Genomic DNA, 7,132 nt, shown 5'->3' with positions numbered 1-7,132 from the left:
CTCTTCAAGACAAGCATCCCCATAACCCGCTTTCATCCCGAAGCCTGGTACCCAAGCAGGAGGCCCTCTCCCGGCAAACCAGGGTAGGAGGCCTTGTGGGGAGAGAAGGCTGCAAGGGACAGGAGTGCCAGGCTGTCCCCAGAGAGACCAGCCATCCCATAGCACATAATCCTGTTAAAAAATGAATCCTCATCTAGCTGGAGGCCAGGCCCGCTGAGATAAAGCCCTGGGAGCCATAAAAGGCAGCGGCACTTGATAAAAGGAGTCCACTAATAAATCCGCAGGGAGGCCGGGCAGGCAGGCAGGCAGCCATGCCCAGGACTCCAGGCCCAGCTCCAGGGCCTAAGAAGCCCGGAGGAGGGGACCACCTTATGACAGGGCATGGCTGAACCGGGAGGTCGCTCCTGTCTCCGGGACAGAGGGAAGGAGGCTGATTTTCCCCAGCTCCTCCCCACGCACACGCCACTGGGCCGCCGGGCCCCCTGGGAGGGAGTTACCAACCTAGGGCCGCTGTCTCCCCTAAGAACTCCCCGCGGTTACAGAAGACGATGGGCCTGCTGAGGGGACAGCCGGCCCATAGCACACCTGGCACGTAGCATCGGGTGCCTCCTACTGCCCTGGACACTTGCCCCAGGGACAGGAGCATGAAGCACCCACCCAGCCCCCAAGCCAGGGGCACCTCCTGGTCCCATCCTCCCAGAGGAGAGTCTACAGTGTCCCCAAGTCAGATCCCACCTCATTTGGTTCCTTCCGATGACCTCCCCACTCCAGCCAGCTGTGGCACCAGGCTGTTCTCCCATCAGCACCCCAAAAGCAATGAAGCTCCCCCAGAGGGCACGAGGCTAGGAGTAGGGAGAGGCCCATTCAGACCCCACAATGCTGCCACTCGTCACAGTGGGAAGCCAAGGGCTGGGCTCGATGGCCCCACTGCTCCTCCGACACAGGGTGGCCATGGCTGTGCGGGCCTCACCAGGGCATCCGGGACCTCTGACCGCCCCTGGCTCGGGGAGGGAGAGCGCCACTCCCACTGGGCCCCACCGACACTTGGGGAAGGGGCAGTGGGCGATGGCCCAGCCTCACTGCTTACTCACATGCTCTGCATCGCGCTCTCAAGAAGCGTTTACTAAACACCTACTGTGTGCCAGGCACCGGGCCAGGAGCTGGGAAGACAGCGCTGCTCATGGCCTCGTGGAAGGACACGTAGGCCCGACGGGAAGAGAACTCACTCGTGCCAGCTCAGGGGGGACAGGGCCCAGGATGGCCCTCAGCCCCCGCAGAGCCTGAGCTCAGGCTGGGCAGGCCGGCCCGCCAAGGCTGGCTCCCGTGTGCCGGGCCCACGCGCGGCTCAGCAGCACAGGTGGTCTCTACCCTGCAAGCATCAGGTGTACCTGGATCCCAGGTCACGGAGGCCTCCGGAACAGGATGCAGGACCCCAGTGTCCCTGAGCAGGGAGAGCAGGGGGAGTGCACTTCCCCGTGTGTCCTCGGGGGGCGCCTCTCCACACCGAGGGCGCTGGCTGGCCCTTACCCCGCAGTGGGCACACACCCACCTGACCGAGCCCTGGAGCCCCCAGCTCAGGAGCCGCTGAGATGACAGCATTCACAGTCCTCACCACCCCAGGAGAAAGGGCCTGTCTACGGGTGCAGTCTGCAACATGAGGAACACCCGGTTCCAGGACGCAGGCAGGAAGCACACAGCCTGAGCACGCAGCATCTGCGGTACCAGGAGGGCGTGCTCGACAAACACACACACGTGTAAACGCGCGCACAGACACGTGCATATATACACTTGTGCACACACATATACATACACCTGTGCACTGCACACACACATGAACATGCATGTGTGTACAGACACATGCATATATAAATGTACACATACACACATATACACTGATGTGTGTATGTATACAAATAAACATACGTGTATAAACATGCACCCGTGTACATGTGTGGACACCTGGAAACACACGTGTGCGTGGCTATACATAAACGCACGTGTGCAGTTGTGTGTGTGCACCATGTATACACCTACATGCACAAAGTGGAAACGCATGAAGGAGACACCGGAGTAAGTGGGAGAGCTCCCAGTGGCTGGCGGGGGACAATCTGAGCGAGAAGAAATGCGCGTCCGATCGGAAGCCGTGTAAAGCGGCACCGTGAGGCCACGGATGCAGATAAATGGCCACGTAAACAAACAAACTGCGCATGGGGCCTCCCGCAGAATCCCAGAAACAGGACGCAGCCGCCCTCGGGATGAAGGCCACGCCCCAGTTCCTACAAACCGCTTTCCGGAGAGCAGGGTGTGGAGGGGTGGGGCAGGGACCCGGCAAAGTCTACCTGGGGCAGGTGGTCAAGGGTCTCGGATGACACGCACGGGGACAGCGCGTATCCTTGATAGGCTGCGACAAGGACAGCACGTTATCTGAGCGCGTCCTCCCAAGCCACAGCCCAATCCGTCAGGAGGTGGGTGTCCGATAACCCCTAGTCCGTCAGGAGGGAAGTATCAGATAACCCCCAGTCGGTCAGGAGGGAGGTGTCCGGTAACCCCCAGTCGGTCAGAAGGGAGGTGTCCGGTAACCCCACCAAGGGACATTCCACAGAAGACCTGACCGATAGGCTCGAAACCATCAAGGCCATCAGAACCAGGGAAGTCTGAGACACTGTGACAGCCATGAGGAGCCAAAGGGGACATGACACCCAGTGTCCCATGAGATCCTGGCTCGCCAGCTGAGCAACCGCACCATCCTGACATGAGATGTTATTGCTGGGGCCTGGGGCCGGAAGGTGGCGTGGCGGGTAAGGCGCTGGACTCCCGCATCACCAACTGCAGTTCAAGCCCCGAACCTGGTGGCCTGAAACTCACACTGCGTGCTGGTGCGTGCACGCCCAAGGTCCTGAGAGGAGAGTGGAGAAGGCATTACCATGTGGCCGTCCACTTGGGAGGTGATTTTTCCCTCTCTGTGTCTCTCTGAGTCTCTGGTGAAAACACACACCCTACAGCAAAAAACCTCTCTAAAAAATAAATAAATAGGGGGAACCAGCAGTTAGCGTAATGGCTATGTCACTGGGCTCCCACGTAGTCGACCGCGGTTCACGTCCCGGACCCGGTGGCTTAAAACTCACGCCAGGCGCGTGTGCGTGCGTGCCCAAGATCCCAAGAGGAGAATGGAGGAGAAGGGATTGCGGCGTGACCATCTTTTTTTTTCTTTCTGTCTCTATGTCTCTCTCTGTCTGTCTGGCGAGCGCACGCGCCCTACAGTGAAAATCTCTCCAAAATAAATAAATAAATAAATAAATAAGGAGCCAGCAGGTGGCACAGTGGTTAAGGCACTGGACTCCCACATGACCAACCATGGTTCAAGTCCCAGACCTGGTAGCTTGCTATCTCACTTTCCCTCACTCTCATTATCTTGCTCTGTCCCTCTCTGGTCAAATTAAAATAAAGTTAAATAAAGTAATTCTTTTAAAAATTAATTAAAAAGAAAGAAATAAATAAAAAGAAGTGGGGAACTAGAGCCAGCAGGTGACGTGGTGCTAAGGTCCTGGACTCCCACATGGCCGACCATGATTGGAGTCCCAGACCTGGCAGCATGAAAATCATGCCAGGCACGTGTGCGTGCGTGCCCAGAACCCTGAGAGGAGGATGGAGAAGGGTTGCAGCGTGGCCAGTCCCCCAACGCCTGATCTCTCACTTCCTCTCTATCTGTCTCTGTCTCTCTCAGGAGAGTGCACATGCCCTATGGCAAAAACTAAAAAAAAAAGTCAGGCAGCTGGGCGCGGGGTGTCTGGGAATGCTGCACAGGACTAAAGCCACTGCCACGTGACGTTGCTTTTTCTGCACCTCCTGCCCAGGAAGTACGGTGACCCCTCAATCCCTCACACATGCCCTCCCCTCCTGCCCGGGCGGTACGGTGACCCCTCACGCAGGCTCCCCCCTCCTGCCCGGGAAGTACGGTGACCCCTTGATCCCTGATGCACGCTCTCCCCTCCTGCCCAGGCAGTACGGTGACCCCTCACGCAGGCTCCCCCCTCCTGCCCGGGAAGTACGGTGACCCCTTGATCCCTGATGCACGCTCTCCCCTCCTGCCCAGGCAGTACGGTGACCCCTCACGCAGGCTCCCCCCTCCTGCCCGGGAAGTACGGTGACCCCTTGATCCCTCATGCACGCTCTCCCCTCCTCCCCGGGAAGTATGGTGATCCCTCATGCACGCTCTCCCCTCCTGCCCGGGCAGTACGGTGACCCCTCACGCAGGTTCCCCGCTCCTGCCCGGGAAGTACGGTGGCCCCTTGCACACGCTTTCCCTCTAGACGTATTCATCCATTCATCAAAAATGTGCTGAGCCCCTGCCCTGAGCGGGCACGGGGCCAGGCTCTGGCCCAACAACAACAAACAATATGGCGCCCAACTCAGGGGCCCGGATTCGACGTCCACCTGGAATACACAGCATGCCAGAGAGTGGGGACATTGCGAATGACAAGGGCTTATCCCAAAAAATTCTGAAAGTCTATTTCCAAAAAACAGACTTTGCAAAATACATAAAGGACTGATAAAGTCGCAGGACCCACCCTGGGGCCGAAGGGCCGCTTGGTTGACGCTCAAAGCTGGTGACAGCACCCATGAGGTGGCGGATCTCCGCTGTGGCTGACCACGCCATCACAGACCTACTACGCTACGACCGGAACAAGACACGGCCCAATGAAGGTAGCAATGGGGGGCAGGGGGTTTTGCTTTAACCGGAGCTGGTGGCAGCCTCAGCCGCTCCCACCCACCCTGTGTTGAAGGTGATGAGAGGCCCAGCTGCAGCTATGCACCTGCTAGGATGCTGTGCTCCATAGACTGGGGCCACATGGGAGGCCTGGTTCGGTGCCCAGCCCAACCTAAGGGGCTGGCAGGAGGGCGTGTGCCTGAGATCCCAGCCACCAGGGGGAGCTGAGGCCAAAGGCCCCAATATGGTGAGCCCCGGTCGTAAGGGGCGGGGCGGCCCTGTGGCCTAGAAGTTAAGAAAACTAGTTTCTATATGGCCAACCCTGGTCCAAATCCCAGCCCCAGGGGATTGGAAAACATGCCAGGCACATGCATGTGCATGCCCCAAACCGCCACAGGATGAAGGAACAGAGAGGGACTACAGCATGGAACCTCCCTCTGGGGGCTGCTCCCTCCCTCTCCCTCACTCTGCCTCTCCCTCCCTCTCTCTGGCAAGCACACATGCCCAAGGGCAATTTAAAAGAAAGAAAGAGAAAGTAAGGAAGACTTCATTGCAAAGAGGTCCGGGCAGCCAGGCCTGGTGGTTAGGGCGGCTGGATCCCACATGGCCAACTTTGTAGTGTGCATCTCGAACTCAGGCCCGAGAGACACATGCCAAGCCATGTGCATACATGCCCAAAATCCAGAGAGAATGGAGAAGGGGTTGTGGTGCGGCCATCCCCCGGGGGCTGATTTCTCACCCTCTCTTTCTCCCTCACTCTCTGGCAAGCGCACAGGCCCTAGAGCAGAAGTGGAGGAAAGGCGGGGAGGGTGTTACCGTGGGGCCTTGCAGGGAGGCCAGGCTTGCTCTGACTCCAAGGACGAGTGGGGGGTGGAGCCAAGAAGCAGGCTGGGGGTGAGGGGACAAGGGGAGGTGGGAAGAGGGGAGGGTGGGGGTCAGTAGATGGAAATTACAACAGGAAACTCCGGGCTCGGGGCTCGGGGGACCCTGCTGGGCAGACTCCATGGTGCCCTCTAGAGGCAGGCTGGAGTGCTTAGCTATCGGGGTGGGAGACACCAGGCGGTGGCAGGGCAGGACAGCGCAGCGCTCTAGGCCGACACAGATGGGAAGGCTCTGGGTTCAGTCCTGGAGACCCCCCAGAGTGTGTCAGACACACGTGTCCGTGATCTGGGCTGGGACAGAGGGCGGCACGGAGTCCCTATGGGGCGGGGGGATCTGTCTCTGTCTCCCTCGCACGCGCTCATGGAAGGCACCAACTTCTTAACGCCAGTGGGGAGGAAGAATTTGAGCAGATGCCAAGGGTAATCAGGTAGGATTTCCAATACACTGACGCGGCAGAATTCCTGCTAAAACTGGACCGAGGCCAAAGACAGGGCCCATGCTCAGGGCCAGAGGGCTGGGGAGCCGGGTCTTCCCACAGGACTCTGCCCCGCAAGTCGAGGGTCTTCACCGACAGCAGGAACCGAGCCGCCTGTTTCCTATGCCCATCAGCCCCCTTCGGAAACCACCCCCAGGAACTCACACAGATGTACAAAAGAGAGAAAAAGAAACGAGAAAGGGGACACCAGGATAGGGAGGCCACACTCTGTAAAGACCATTGTCAGAGCCCTAAGCTGCCAGCAGGCTCCTCGCTGAGCAGTGGGCGAGGCGGGACGGCGAGGGGCGAGGTCGGCAGCCAGCGGGAGGCTCTGGCTCAACCCTGCTCGGCCGTCCCCCACGTGTAAAGTGCAGCTCTCGCCAACTCCGCTCTCGGAGAACCGCCTCGGAGCTGCAGCAGGGCCCAGGGTGCGGCCCATGGCCGGCACTGACCCGGGAGCCGCCATGACTCCCCGGGGAGCAGGGTCCTCCGGCCCACAGCCACCATCCCCCAGGAGCGACGGCCACCCCAGTCTCTGTCAGAATCAAAAGAGGAGCAAGACAGGGCAGGGTCACATGACCAGACCTCACTGCCAGTAATGCTGGGGAATGTAGTCTTCCTTCTTGGTGGCCATCTTGGGGGGTGGGAACAGACACTAGGGTACAGGGAGCCCTCTCTGCCACAGCACAAGCCCTGCCGGGCCCTGCCTGCCTCCCGCCCTCCACCTCCCTCCCCTCCAGGTCAGGCCCTCTGCCCGGAAGCCTCCCCGCTGCTCTCCTGGTTCAGCCCGTCCTGCAGGTCGGGCAGGGCAATTGTCAGACCCCGAGAAGTTCCTGGGTCCCCACCCAGCACTCGTGCACACTCATCCCTGTCTCCGCCCTACAGCACCCTGCAACTCCATCCAGCTTGCACGCCTCCCCCCGCCAGACGCCCAAGCACTGGGCAACTCCACGGAGTGCCACCCACCAGCCCTGCGGATGCCAGTGCACGGCAGGCTGCCACACGCGGTGGCCACAGGAACCTCTCGGGCAGTGCGCACAGCATCAGGGGAGGCCAGGCCCACACCT

This window comes from Tupaia chinensis, unplaced genomic scaffold (genome assembly GCF_000334495.1).
Source record: "Tupaia chinensis unplaced genomic scaffold, TupChi_1.0 Scaffold000159_1, whole genome shotgun sequence".
NCBI lineage: Eukaryota > Metazoa > Chordata > Mammalia > Scandentia > Tupaiidae > Tupaia > Tupaia belangeri.
The sequence above is the reverse complement of the archived record's forward strand: the minus strand, read 5'-3'. Positions refer to the sequence as shown.